Genomic DNA, 14,497 nt, shown 5'->3' on the forward strand with positions numbered 1-14,497 from the left:
ATAAACAAAGGCAAGGGTTCTTCGAATAAGAACCGCTTGATGATCATTTATTGAAAGAGAAAAGAGTTCTCTTTTGGGCAAACAAAATTGGAAGGAAGAAAATTTCTTTTTTTATTAAGAACTACTTCATTTTTTTTTTAAGTCTGGTTGCGAGGTCTAAATAGTGAGTATGAATCATAGTTCCTTTTTTTTTTGATCCACTCTATGTATTCGTGTTCCAGATACTAGAATAAATAATATCTGACGAATTAGAATCATCTTGATAGAGATAACAGGCCCCTTCTATGTATTATCAATAGGATCAATTCTAACAAGTCACACACTCATATTCCAGAGATACCAAAACAAAAAAATCCACGGTCGAACTACCAGAATGTCTAGAAATGTGGAGCTTAAAGTAGAAAGGCTTTTTTTGGATGGAAAAACTATGAAGTCATAGTTTTAGTTAGTAGAAACCTAATTCGTTAAAATTCCGTCCAGTAAAACAGAAGAATTATAAATTTCTAAAATTATAGATAGGAATATCGCGAATAAAGCCATTGCGACCCCCATAAAAGGAGTAGTCCCCCAACCCGGAGCAACTTTCCCATATTCCGAATTCAAGGGTTTCAATAAACTACCTGCGCCAGTCCGTTTTGGCTTAGGTCTAGAACTATCTTCAACGGTTTTGTGTAGCCATAAATTCTATTTAATCATTGGTGTTGACTTTGTATACTATTCCGTTGTAGTTGTAAATACACGATCTTTTCATAGATCCATTGTAATCTTGAAATTCTATAAAAATGGAAACAGCAACTTTAGTCGCCATCTCCATATCTGGTTTACTTGTAAGCTTTACTGGTATGCCTTATATACCGCGTTTGGGCAACCCTCTCAACAATTAAGAGATCCATTCGAAGAACATGGGGACTAATTGAAGTAAGAAGTCTCCCCTCCGGGGGACTTCTTACTTCAATTAAATTATTTCATTTCTTAGTCGGAACCTTAGGTGGTTCTCGGAAGAAGATAGCGAAAAAAATTATCCCTAAAGTCGAAACTAAAAGGAACGTATAAACCAATGCTTCCATAGATTCGATCCTGGTTTATTTACAATTATAACTTCCACACCTATTCACTTATCATTTGGGATCATTTCCCATATAAAAAAGAAAAAGAGTCAAAGAAAGGACAGGAGATGTTCCTCATGTCAAATCAAACAAAAAATGGAGGTGAAAGATACCATAGCAATGTGGTATCAGGCTGCCTGTCTCCTTGTAGTTGGATCTCCAACTTTTTGGAATGTTCCAAATTCCACTTGAGCATCCAAGTCTGGATCAATACCAGCAAAAACATCTCGGAACAAGGTTCGAGCGCCATGCCAAATGTGTCCGAAAAAGAAGAGCAAAGCAAAGGTAGCATGACCAAAAGTGAACCAACCCTTGGACTGCTGCGAAAAACACCATCTGATTCAAAGTAGCTCGATCTAATTCAAAAATTTCCCCTAATTGAGCACGCCGCGCATATTTTTTTTTACAGTAGCAGGATCAGAATAACTTACTCCATTAAGTTCGCCACCATAGAACTCCACGTTACGCCTACTTGTTCAACACTATATTTGGATTCTGCTCTTCTAAAAGGAACGTCCGCTCTCACAATTCCCTCTTCATCTACCAAAACGACCGGAAATGTTTCAAAAAAAGTAGGCATACGACGTACAAAAAGCTCGCGTCCTTCTTTATCTCTAAAGACGGGATGTCCTAACCATCCAACAGCTATGCCATCCCCATTGTCCATTGAGCCTGCTCTGAATAATCCCCCCTTTGCCGGATTATTACCAATATAATCATAAAAGGCTAATTTTTCGGGAATTTTAGACCAAGCTTCTGATAAACTAAGATTTTCGGCTAACCCATCGCTAACTCTTCGATATATTTCTTGCTGAAAGTATCCCTGATCCCACTGATAACGAGTAGGCCCAAATAATTCGATTGGGGTAGTTGCTGATCCATACCACATAGTTCCGGCAACTACGAAAGCAGCAAAAAAAACAGCAGCGATACTACTGGAAAGTACAGTTTCAATATTGCCCATACGTAACCCTTTGTATAGACGTTGAGGCGGACGGACACTTAGATGGAATAGGCCCGCTAATATGCCCAAAGTACCCGCAGCAATATGATGCGAAGCTATTCCTCCCGGAACGAAAGGATCAAAACCTTCTGCACCCCACGCAGGATTACAGCTTGTACTTTTCCAGTGAGTCCGTAAGGATCGGACACCCATATCCCAGGGCCATATAAACCCGTTACATGAAATGCACCAAAGCCAAACAAGCCACCCCTGCAAGAAATAAATGAATTCCAAAGATCTTGGGCAAATCCAAAGAAGGTTTTCCCGTCCGCTCATCACAGAATATTTCTAGGTCCCAATATACCCAATGCCAGATAGCTGCCAAGAAACACAAGCCAGAAAACACAATATGCGCACCTGCCACACCTTCATAACTCCAAATACCCGGATTCGTTACAGTTCCTCCTGAAATACTCCAACCACCCCACGAATTCGTTATTCCTAAACGAGTCATGAAGGGGATGACGAACATACCTTGTCTCCACATTGGATCCAGAACAGGATCAGAGGGATCAAAAACCGCTAATTCGTATAAAGCCATCGAACCAGCCCAACCAGAAACTAGAGCTGTGTGCATTATATGCACCGAAAGCAATCGACCCGGATCATTCAATACGACAGTATGAACACGATACCAAGGCAAACCCATGGAAATACCCCTTTAGCAAAGAAAAATAGACACGATGTCGCTTTATTTTATCGCATTGGAAAAGACTATCCATACTTATTCTATGTACCTAACCCTTCTAGGGGATTCTATGTCAGAAAGCGTGAATATTTATTTCATTCCATTAAAAATAACAAGCCAATTCTGTTTGTAAGAAGAAAGAGAAGCAGATCTATTCTATACTCGATAAGTGCCAATATGCAATGGGTAGCTTGGGCTATTTGGAAAAACGAAGAATAGATCCTTCATCCCTCTTTGTTTATCATTCAAATCACGGATTCTTTTTTCTTTATTCAATCTGTTTTACCTTCCTTATATGTAGAATATTTCAATCTATGTATTAATAGAATCTATAGTATTCTTATAGAATAAGAAAAAAAAAATGAAGATAATAAACTGCGGATTCTTTCTTTCTCTTCCATTCTTACGTTTCCATATTAAAGTGTAGTTTTTTTACTTAAATTTAATAATATTAATCTAATATGCCCATTGGTGTTCCAAAAGTACCTTACCGGATTCCCGGAGATGAAGAAGCGACTTGGGTTGACTTATACAATGTTATGTATCGAGAAAGGACACTTTTTTTAGGTCAAGAGATTCGTTGCGAGATCACAAATCATATTACAGGTCTGATGGTATATCTCAGTATAGAAGATGGAAATAGCGATATTTTTTTGTTTATAAACTCCCCTGGCGGGTGGCTAATCTCAGGAATGGCGATTTTTGATACGATGCAAACGGTGACACCTGATATATATACAATATGCCTCGGAATAGCCGCGTCCATGGCCTCCTTCATTCTGCTTGGAGGAGAACCCACCAAGCGTATAGCATTCCCTCACGCTAGGATTATGCTTCACCAACCTGCTAGTGCTTATTATCGGGCAAGGACACCAGAATTTTTACTAGAAGTGGAAGAGTTACACAAAGTTCGCGAAATGATCACAAGGGTTTATGCACTAAGAACAGGCAAGCCTTTTTGGGTTGTATCCGAAGACATGGAAAGGGATGTTTTTATGTCAGCAGACGAAGCCAAAGCTTATGGACTTGTCGATATTGTAGGGGATGAAATGATTGACGAGCACTGCGATACTGATCCAGTGTGGTTTCCAGAAATGTTTAAGGATTGGTAGTGGGTGGATTTCTTGTAAATTTATCTCAAACCTAAATTCGGGTTTTATGCTATAGAAAATAGAAATACTTCATGATGATGAATCATCAGGTTAAGATCGATCTAAACCAATCCATTTTATATATACATACGACATGCCAACGGTTAAACAACTTATTAGAAATGCAAGACAGCCAATACGAAATGCTAGAAAATCGGCCGCGCTTAAGGGATGTCCTCAGCGTCGAGGAACATGTGCTAGGGTGTATGTGCGACTCGTTTCAGATCATGAGTTCAAACAAATAATAAAATTTTTGAAGTATCCATGATCGGTACCAATGAATAGGATAGAGAAGCTCTATCCTAGATTTCTATGGTATATGGAATTTATGGTTTCCTTTGGTGCAAATCCAATCATCTAGATTGGAAGAAGCAATTCCCCCATTGGTAACAAATGGTTATCCATTAAGCGGAGGAAATAGTAATAAAAAGAAAAAGGCTTATGCTCCTTTATCTTAAAAGAACGGACTAAAGGGTCAGCTACTTAGCCAACTTTCATAATTAAATACCGTCACTGTATGAATAACTCTTATTGTGAAAAGAGTTATTTACTCTATAATGGATAGGTAGAGCCAAAGAATGTGAACTATACAAGTTCACAATACCTTTTGATGAAAGAAAGGGCTCCGGTGTATAGAGAGGGCCTCGCCGTTTAAAAGGGAACCATAAAAACGATGGAACCCACTGTTTTTTTAGTATCGTTAGAATTTGTTATTTCTATGCGAAATAACTAAATAGAATAAAAAATCGTGGTTGGGAAGGTTATAGTAGCAAAAGCCATTGGAATTAATATTTTATATATCGGAATAATCCGTTTAGTTATTAATGGGAAAAAAGAGGGTTAAAAGAAGAGAAATCATTAGTTATTCATTAAGGTTAATTTGATTCAATGACCAGAGTTCCGCGAGGATATATAGCTCGGAGACGACGAACAAAAATGCGTTCATTTGCCTCAAACTTTAGGGGGGCTCATTTAAGACTTAATCGAGTGATTACTCAACAAGTAAGAAGAGCTTTTGTTTCTTCTCATCGAGATAGAGGCAGGCAAAAGAGGGATTTTCGTCGTTTGTGGATCACTCGGATAAACGCAGCAACACGGGTATATAACGTATTCAATAGTTATAGTAAATTAATACACAATCTGTCCAAGAAGGAATTGATTCTTAATCGTAAAATGCTTGCACAAGTAGCTGTATCAAATCCAAATAATCTTTACACGATTTCCAATAAAATAAGGATCATCAATTAAAGGATAAAAAAGTAATATACAGGAATAATTAAAACCGAATTCCCGGAGAGGAACTCCGGGAAGATACAATAAATTAAGATTAAGTGGTAGGAATCGACGAGCATGTTGCAATAAATAAAAAAACTATTTATTTTTTCCCATTTTTTCTTTCTTATAACAAACACAAGAATCCAAATTGGATTACTTTACTTTATATATGAGTCTGAGTCTTTCGAATAAAACATCAACAATCGGAACTTAAGTTTCGATTGTTGTTTCTTAATTCTGGTTGGAGTTTCTTAAGTTTCGATTGGAATTGAACTTTTGTGTTAATTGAGGAATATGTCTATTTTTTCTGTGTCTAGGACCAGTAATTATTGAAATTGCCTGGGCTTGAAATTGCTTCTCATTCTCATAGTTACGAAATGGTAAGAAAGATAAAATACGAGCCTGTTTTATAGCAAGAGTAATTAATCGTTGTTGTTTCAAGGTTAATCTATTTATTCGTCTAGATAATATTTTTCCTTGTTCACTAATAAATCGATTAATTAAACTCATGTTTCTATAATCAATTCGATCCCCCGGGCCTATTCGAGAACGCCTACGAAAAGGTTGTTTGGATTACGAAAAGGTTGCTTAGATTTACGAAAAGGTTGTTTGAATTTACGAAAAGGTTGCTTAGATTTATGAAAAGTTTGTTTGGATTTACGAAAGGGTTGCTTAGATTTACGAAAAGGTTGTTTAGATATATACATGATTTATTCCTTATTTTAAAATTTGAAAAAAAAAATGGATTTCTTTCTTTTATTAATTTTTGATCCAGAACCAGAAGAAGTAGTCTTTCTTTGGTCCATATATTATTTGATTAAATCAAAATATACTATATAAATTGATTAAATCAAAATATACTATATAAAAATATAAAAAATCCAAATATATAAAAATAAAACCCTCTATACATATGAAATAATATCTACCTAAAATCAGATGAGTTGATTTGTATTTAGTATTCTATCTATGTTCTATATATTTAATAAGAAGGTTCTTACTCTTTCTGTTCTTTGGAAAAATCGAACACACGATGCTCCTATTTCTTTATTTCATTATGAGTGGTATGCTTGCGACAATAACGACAAAATTTTCTTAATTCTAATTGTCCGGGCGTATTGTGGCGATTCTTTTGAGTACTATATCTAGAAATCCCCGTCGATTCCTTATTGGTACCCTTTCGAACACAACTAATACATTCCAAAATAACTCGGATTCTAACATCTTTGCCCTTGGCCATGAACCTCCTTTCCTTTTTGGATCGACTTAACTTAATTCTTATACCTATTCTTTTATTCTTCTATTTTGGATCCAAAGAAAAGAAGAAGAATAAAATCCATAGAAGTTCCTAACTAAAAATGTGATTTCTAAAGATTTTGTTGTAATTCTTCGAATTATCGAACAAATCCAATCCAATAGAATACAAAATTTTTGAAATTCGTAAATTAAGTAATAAAACATAGAGAAATAATTAAAGAATACAATCCTTATCCATCTTTTCTTTCTTTTTGCTTCATATACTAAAAAAGAATTCAAAAAGGGGAAATTTTCGTCATGTCACGAAGAATTCTATCTCTCGCATAGGAATAACTAGAATTAAAAAAAAGGGAATGACAAAGCATCTGGGAATAACGATTGATTTCTATCAATAAACCTGCTAAAGCCCCAAACCATAGAGTACTTAGCACGGGTGCTACAGAGAGATATGTTTTTATATCCCGCATTGAAAATCCTCCTTCCGTATTGGAATACATATATGATCAGATACTCTTGCCCAAGATCCTTTGTATTTCTTTTGTTTAGGCGAAATTCCTAACTAAAAAAACAAAATAAATATTATATATATATAGAATGAACCGTATAGACGAGATTTTCCTATCCCTAAAAAAGATGACCCCTTCTTCCTATACATTACTAAGGAATAGTAGTCTTTCTTTTATAGGTGAAATTTGACTGGATTTTAGTTTATACCCCTTCCTTGATTATATGAGACCAAAAACAAGAAATGACAAGAAAGTTCTATATGGATAAAGAAATAGAAGAAATTACGATGTGGAAAACAAGAAAGGAATTGTGTACAATGGCATTGTACAACAATTTGGAAAAGGGATGTAGCGCAGCTTGGTAGCGCGTTTGTTTTGGGTACAAAATGTCACAGGTTCAAATCCTGTCATCCCTACCTATTAATTCTCTCTTCGTTATGGCAGTAGTGGGGAGATCGATTAAAGTGGGTATAACTTGAATTTGTGGATACTATACGGACGTGAGACACGTTAGGAATAGAAAAGGATTTTCTTTTTTTTTTTGTTTTGAAAGCGCTCTTAGTTCAGTTTGGTAGAACGCGGGTCTCCAAAACCCGATGTCGTAGGTTCAAATCCTACAGAGCGTGATTCCATATATCTTATGTCGAAACTAAAATAACTTAAAAAAAAAACAAAGTAGAATTGCAACTCCAATTTGACCTCCTCCAGACCAGAGAGGAGGTCAATCAAAAAAGAAATATTACTCAATCAAAGATCCAACTGATCCCCACGCCTGTATTGCAAATACGCAGTCACGAATAATCCCGCTAAAGTAATAGGAATTAGGCCTAAGACGATTCCAAATAGAAAAACTTCAATCATTTCGATTTGTTCGAGGGGATAAAAAAAGAGGTACGATCTATCTCTAAATAATAGTCTAAACTACCCACGAATCTCAATGACCAAGAAAAGAATTGGTAATTAGTGTGGAAAAGAGTCTAGAATACCAAGAATCCAAAAGAAAGATTCTTCTATTCAATTCATTTCAAATAAGACGTATCTTGTTCAAGCTAATAAATAGAGCTGGGGTTATAGTTAAAGCAGCCAGTAGAAACCGAAATAACTAGTTATAGTAAGCATGAAGGGGTTCAATTTCCATTTTTTTTTACTACACTACATATGTTGGTAAAGCACTTACCTAAGTTTAAGTTATGGAAAATTCATAATTCATCGGTTATTTTAGATAATACTAAAAAACAAGATAGAGTGAGATACAGAAGTGTAAAAAAAAGAGAAAATCGATTCATCAGACGAACATGAGTCCCTAATTCCGAATCAAGAGATTTGTTGTGGAATCTGTCAGTTAAGTAAACTAATAATATTAAGAACTAGATCATCTAACCCCATTGAAAAATGAAATTGGATTTTCGGGAGAATTTTGGAATAAAAGATAAATAAAGAATTGAATTTGAAAAAAAAAAAAAAAATTCTTTCTATTTCGGATTCGGATTATTTCTTTTTTAATAGGATGGATTTCATCCTCTTTTTGGAGCAAATTTTAACTCATTGTATTCCATATGGAATAAGAGGAGAAGAAAAGCATTCCACGACCCCCGAGGGGCCCCCTCAAAAAGGGAACTATTCCTAAAATTTACTTTTTTTTTATTTATTTTTATTCGTTTTTTTGAACCCCAACAAAAGTGGATTCAAAGTTACTTCAATTATCCTTTTCTTTTAAGTTCTTCTTGTAAAGTTCCATGCTTGCTGTTTGGTCAAGAAAATTAGACCTAATCCAACAAACAAGACAAGGATTGATTACGAATCTTGATTCTTCAAAGAATGTATTCCGTTTTCTTTCATAACGGATTATCCGCTATTCGATTTTCTATTTATTAGATATTATTTATGCTAACCAATTAAATTCCTTTAACTAAAAAGGGATCGATTTTGCATATACTTATCTTTGTATTGCGTCAATATGAGAATATCCTTCCTAAATTCTTTATCTTATTAATCATTAACTTAGATTTTCCCAAGATCTTGGCCGCTATTCCAAATTAAATTATTCTACTATTCCGAAGACAATGAAAATAAGTAGGACCCAAAAAATTGTGGGGTTCTATTGATGCCTTGAATAACATGTAATTTTCCTATAGACAAGGAACAAAAAAGAGAAAAAAGGAATTCTGTTTCGGGACCAAGCAAAACTGGATTGCTGTGCCATAGGAAGGATAGCTATACTAATTCGGTATACTCAAAATACACCTTTGGTACAAAATTGACAATCTCACAAGGATGAAATATCAGTAATTTTCTATTTACTGGTGGATCCCATCTTTTACGGAATCAATTCCTTTTTTGAATAAAAATTTTGGGAGCTCAGCATGTCTGGAAGCACGGGAGAACGTTCTTTTGCTGATATTATTACCAGTATTCGATACTGGGTTATTCATAGCATTACTATACCTTCCCTATTCATTGCGGGTTGGTTATTTGTCAGTACGGGTTTAGCTTATGACGTGTTTGGAAGTCCTCGACCAAACGAGTATTTCACGGAAAGCCGACAAGGAATTCCATTAATAACCGACCGTTTTGATTCTTTAGAACAACTAGATGAATTTAGTAGATCCTTTTAGGAGGCCCCCAATGACCATAGATCGAACCTATCCTATTTTTACAGTGCGATGGCTGGCTGTTCACGGATTAGCTGTACCCACGGTTTTTTTTCTTGGGATCAATATCAGCAATGCAGTTCATCCAACGATAAACCAAATTCCAACTATAGAACTATGACACAATCAAACCCGAATGAACAAAATGTTGAATTGAATCGTACCAGTCTATACTGGGGTTTATTACTCATTTTTGTACTTGCTGTTTTATTTTCCAATTACTTCTTCAATTGAGAGAAAGAAAGAGAGTAGTAAGAATTCTCTTATCCCATTTGGAAGGATACCATCTTTATAACTATCCATGACTGTTTTTGTCTCTAGCATGACCACTTGAGAAAATGTGGAGGAAAGTAGGGGAAATGGCCGATACTACTGGAAGAATTCCTCTTTGGCTGATAGGTACTGTAACTGGTATTCTTGTGATTGGTTTAATAGGTGTTTTCTTTTACGGTTCGTATTCTGGATTGGGTTCATCTCTATAGTAATCGGAGGATCCAGATTGTAAACATGAAAAAGTAGGAACTTAGCGGGTCCTTACTCCCCTTTATCTGATTAGAGCGGAAAGGGCCCGCGGAATTCTTATTGTTATAACGCGGGTTTTGTTCCATAATCTAGAAATTGGTTACCTATTTCTATTTGTAAAAATAACAAGAGAAAACCTTTGCTCTGATGGTTGGAATCCCTCCATTTATTCTTTTGTTTGTTAATGATGTTAGTGAGTGAAGCAATCCATCGGTCGATTTAAAGCCCCCGCCTTTCGCCCATAAAATGGATTCACTCTTATGAAGCAACAAGAAAGAGGGGAGAGGATCCAGTATTTTATTCCATGAAGGAAGTATCCTGCAAATCGTTGATTTAGTTTAGAGTAATAAACTAATAAAACCTTAATCAAAACTACTCAACTAGCCTAAAAATCAAAACCACCCTTCCATGGGAGGGTATAGATTTTTTTTTACAAAATTTCTGTAAGTTCAAAGTTGAACTTAATTCAAAAAGTAAAGCAATTCTATTTGCTCACAAGAAATGTGTCCCCCGCCATACCTTCTTTCCCTCTGTTTGTCCACTACCGCGCCCGAACCTAAGCAAAGGAAGTCCAAAAGACAGACCCGAATAAAGAATAAATAGTAATCTTTGACAAAACAAATAAGAAGAAAAATGATTCTTACTTCGATACAAGAAGAATCGACACAAGAAAAGGCAAAAAAGCCTTTTTCTTGTGCCCAATAGAGGATTAAGAAGACCCACAATTCCTCCTAAAAGGACTTGTTCCTTTTATTGTTCTCGTCTTTGGCCTTGGATCCCTCTTCTTTTGCATGAGATAGAAATAAGGAATTCCAGAAATCGAGGCTTTTTCTCACTTGATGGTAAGAAATCCCAGGATCTAGAAATTCATTTCGTACAATTGAACCTTTTCAAACTGTTTCTTTTTGAGAACCAAAAAAACTTGTGCCAAAATAACAGATGCGAAGAAAAACAAAAGGCCTTGGACGCGCAATGGATCCTGAAGCACTATTTCTGCATCCCCCTGACCAAACCCTCCTACATTAGGATTGCTTGTTAATGGTTGATCAAGCTTGATTGATTCCCCCTCTGAAACAAGAAGTTCTGGCCCGGGAGGTATAATATCAATCACTTGGCGTCCATCCGATGCATCCACTATGGATATTTCATATCCCCCCTTTTCTTTACGTAGTATTTTTTTTTACTATACCTGTTGACGTAGCATTATAGACCGTATTGTTACTCTTGCTACCGTCAGGATAGATCTGTCCCCTTCCTCGGTTTCCCCCTACATATATGGGATATTTTAAGAAATGAACGTCTTTTTTTGTAGCGGGATCGGGGGAAAGAATGGGAAAGACAATTTCACTATATTCTTACCGGGAAACAGGGCCTATCACAAGAATATTTTTTTTATTGGGACGATAACTCTGAAAAGAGAGATTTTCCTATCTTTTCTTTCAACTCAGGAGAAATACGGTCGGGCGGCGCTAATTCGAATCCTCGGGCAAAATAAGAACAGCACCCACATTCAACCCTCCCTTTTTACCATTAGCAAGAACTTGTTCAGCTGCATATCATAAGGAATTCGAAGAACTGCTTCAAATACAGTATCAGGAAGCACTGCTTGGGGAACTTCAATATCCACAGGCTTATTAGCTAAATGGCAATTGGCACATACAATTCGTCCAGTTGCTTCCCGCGGGTTTTCATAACCCTGCTGCGCAAAAATGGGATATGCGTTTGAAATAGATGTGCGAGTTATTACGTATATCATGATCGATACAGAAATCGATCGAATCATCTGTTCCTTTAACCAAGAAAAAGTTTTTCTATTTTCCATGTCCAATCGCGGATCCCGGAATTTCTACAATAAATTAGATAGGTAGCTAAGCTAATCTAGTTCCCTATACACGAGTCTGTTGTCATTCTACTGCAATAGTTGTACTAGAATGATGAATACCTTGAGCAGGTAGAAATAGAAAGAATTTTGTTAAAAGGAAAAGGGCTTTCTTTCTATTTCTAAAGGAAGAAAGAAATATGCTAATTTGATTAATATTAGGAAATGAAATGAGTGAGTTTATGCTTCACTAATTGAATGATAAATGACTACAAGTGAAGGAGATAGACGGTTTAAACAAAAAAAGACCCAAAATTTCAAACACGTGTCTAGAATCACAGGAAAACTACAAACAAAAATAGTGAAAATTAGCTCGTTAGGAGCCCATCCAAGATTGTTGTAGACCCAACGAATTAGTAGTTCCCAACCGCGGGTAGAGTGAAATCAACAAAAAAATCAGTAACTAAAAGAATAAAAAAAGCTTTTATTGAATCATTTAAGTTATAGAAAAATTCCTGAACCCAAGAATTCAAATGACAAGTTCTTCTTTACCCAGAAAAAAAGAACCACTTAGAATAGCCAAACAGATTATATTTGTTGAGAAATGCAAATGATATGGAGATGATCCTCATTATCTATTTTGGCCAATTGTATTATTTCCTTGTGTATTCCTATAGGAAGTTTTTGTACATGTGTCTTCGGTTTCTCTTTTATCATTTCGTCCAAGAGAAAAAGTTCCTCTAATTCTATGAATCCTTCTAGAATCCTTTTCTCTTGAATATCAGTTAAGAAAGTTTCGGATTGCCTGGTATTCCACCAATTCTTAATCCAAAGTTCCAGACATTTGTTAAAAGAGAAAGAGACTCCCCAGGGCAAAAGTACGATAAATACAAGATATAAGAAAGAAGGCAATGCTTTCTTTTTTTTCATTTTTGATCTGTAAGCTGAATATATATGATATTTCTTTTCTTTGAAGCAAAAATTCTATAACAAGGTTTGAGACCTTGTGTTTGTATCTATTTCTCTTTTTGTATACTAGTGGAATTTCATTGTATTGGGTTCTTTCTTAGATTCTAAATGGAGTGGAATAGAGAAATAAAAAAGGCCTTTCGTATAAAAATGGAAGAATAGTATGCCATATATCTCACTTGGACAAAACAAATTCGAAGCAATTTTTCTCTTATCCTCGTTTGTTCCTTCCTTTACTTTAGATAAATACTCGAAAATCCCCTTACAATTGCAAAAAATTGCAATTGGTACTCAAAATACTTCAATTGGTACACGCAAGAAATAGGCCAATTCGGCAGCTTTTTGTTCAATTTCTCGTGGAGTAAAAAACTTCTCATCAGTACGAGTCAAGGGAATGACCCCCCTGGCCCCGGATTTCCATATAAAGGATACGACGAGGATAAAGACCCTCTTTAACCTGAATTCTAATTGATTGGATATCCCGCACAAGGAATTGAAGGAAGATGCGACGTTTTATTCCAGGGAATCCCCAACGAAAAATGCACACTATTCCCTCTTTTCTATCGAATCGGTCCATAACACTGCCTACATTCCATAAAATAGTGCACCACAAATAGGAGCTAATGAATAGGCCCGCGATTCCGTAGAAAGACATCACGACCCCCTGTGGAAAAAAAAGAATTTGTTGAGATGGAAGTACAGATATCATATTCTTACCAAGATAACTGGAAGCCCCAACCGCTAAGAATCCTAATGAACCTAGAAAAAGAATACAGGCCCAGAAAAAATTACCTCTTTTTCGAGAACCTTTTAGAAGTTCTATCCATATGTGTTCTGATCGCCAATTCATATTAGATATACTAAATCCAGTAGCGGTCAATTGAAATTGAGAGAATAAGCTAAATGATTTTTACTTTACTTTTTTTGATTCTGAAATAGCCTTCAGTAGCTAGTACTCCTGTGAAATAATTGGTTAGATACATTGACTTTCTATTCAAAAAAAATTAGTGGATCCACTTAAAAAAAAAAACTCGCTATAGTCGGCTACGCATATGCATGCATTTATGCTCGTAGCTTATATCTGCATCCATAGACGTTTTTCATTTGTGTGTAGAAAGAGCTACATACCCTATCATATTATAGTACTTACACAAAAAAATATCTGTATTATGATCCTGGAAATACATTGAGAAAATTTGGCCCCGTCGTTTCTAGACAATCTTATTTTCTGCACATAAAGAAATAAGGAAGTCATTGCAATTGCCGGAAATACTAAGCCTACTAAGGTACGAAAATAGAGGGTAAGTTAAAATCTGTCATAGAATATGTGTCTCAATTCAAATTTACTATTTCTATCTATTCGAAATATATCTTAAGATTCTTATGATATAATTAAGTATATCTATTATAAGGAATATTGACTATTGTATTTTTTAGTTTACAAAATAAAGATTTTTTATAGATATAGAATAAAAAAGTATTCTATAAAATAAATGAATGGAATTGATAATAAGAAAATTGCAAAAAAGGGGAACTCAAAAGGGGAACTC

The 14,497-nt window shown here is 35.5% G+C and overlaps 2 non-coding genes across 2 annotated transcripts; both read left to right on the forward strand.

Annotated features, from left to right (window-relative positions):
- Nucleotides 1-7,328: 7,328 nt before the first annotated feature.
- TRNAP-UGG (transfer RNA proline (anticodon UGG)) lies at nucleotides 7,329-7,402 on the forward strand. The gene has a single exon. It is a non-coding gene; the product is annotated as a tRNA-Pro (tRNA).
- A 136-nt stretch (nucleotides 7,403-7,538) lies between these two features.
- On the forward strand, nucleotides 7,539-7,612 carry TRNAW-CCA (transfer RNA tryptophan (anticodon CCA)). The gene has a single exon. It is a non-coding gene; the product is annotated as a tRNA-Trp (tRNA).
- Nucleotides 7,613-14,497: the final 6,885 nt, after the last annotated feature.

Source organism: Zea mays, unplaced genomic scaffold, assembly GCF_902167145.1.
Source record: "Zea mays cultivar B73 unplaced genomic scaffold, Zm-B73-REFERENCE-NAM-5.0 scaffold_146, whole genome shotgun sequence".
Lineage (NCBI taxonomy): Eukaryota > Viridiplantae > Streptophyta > Magnoliopsida > Poales > Poaceae > Zea > Zea mays.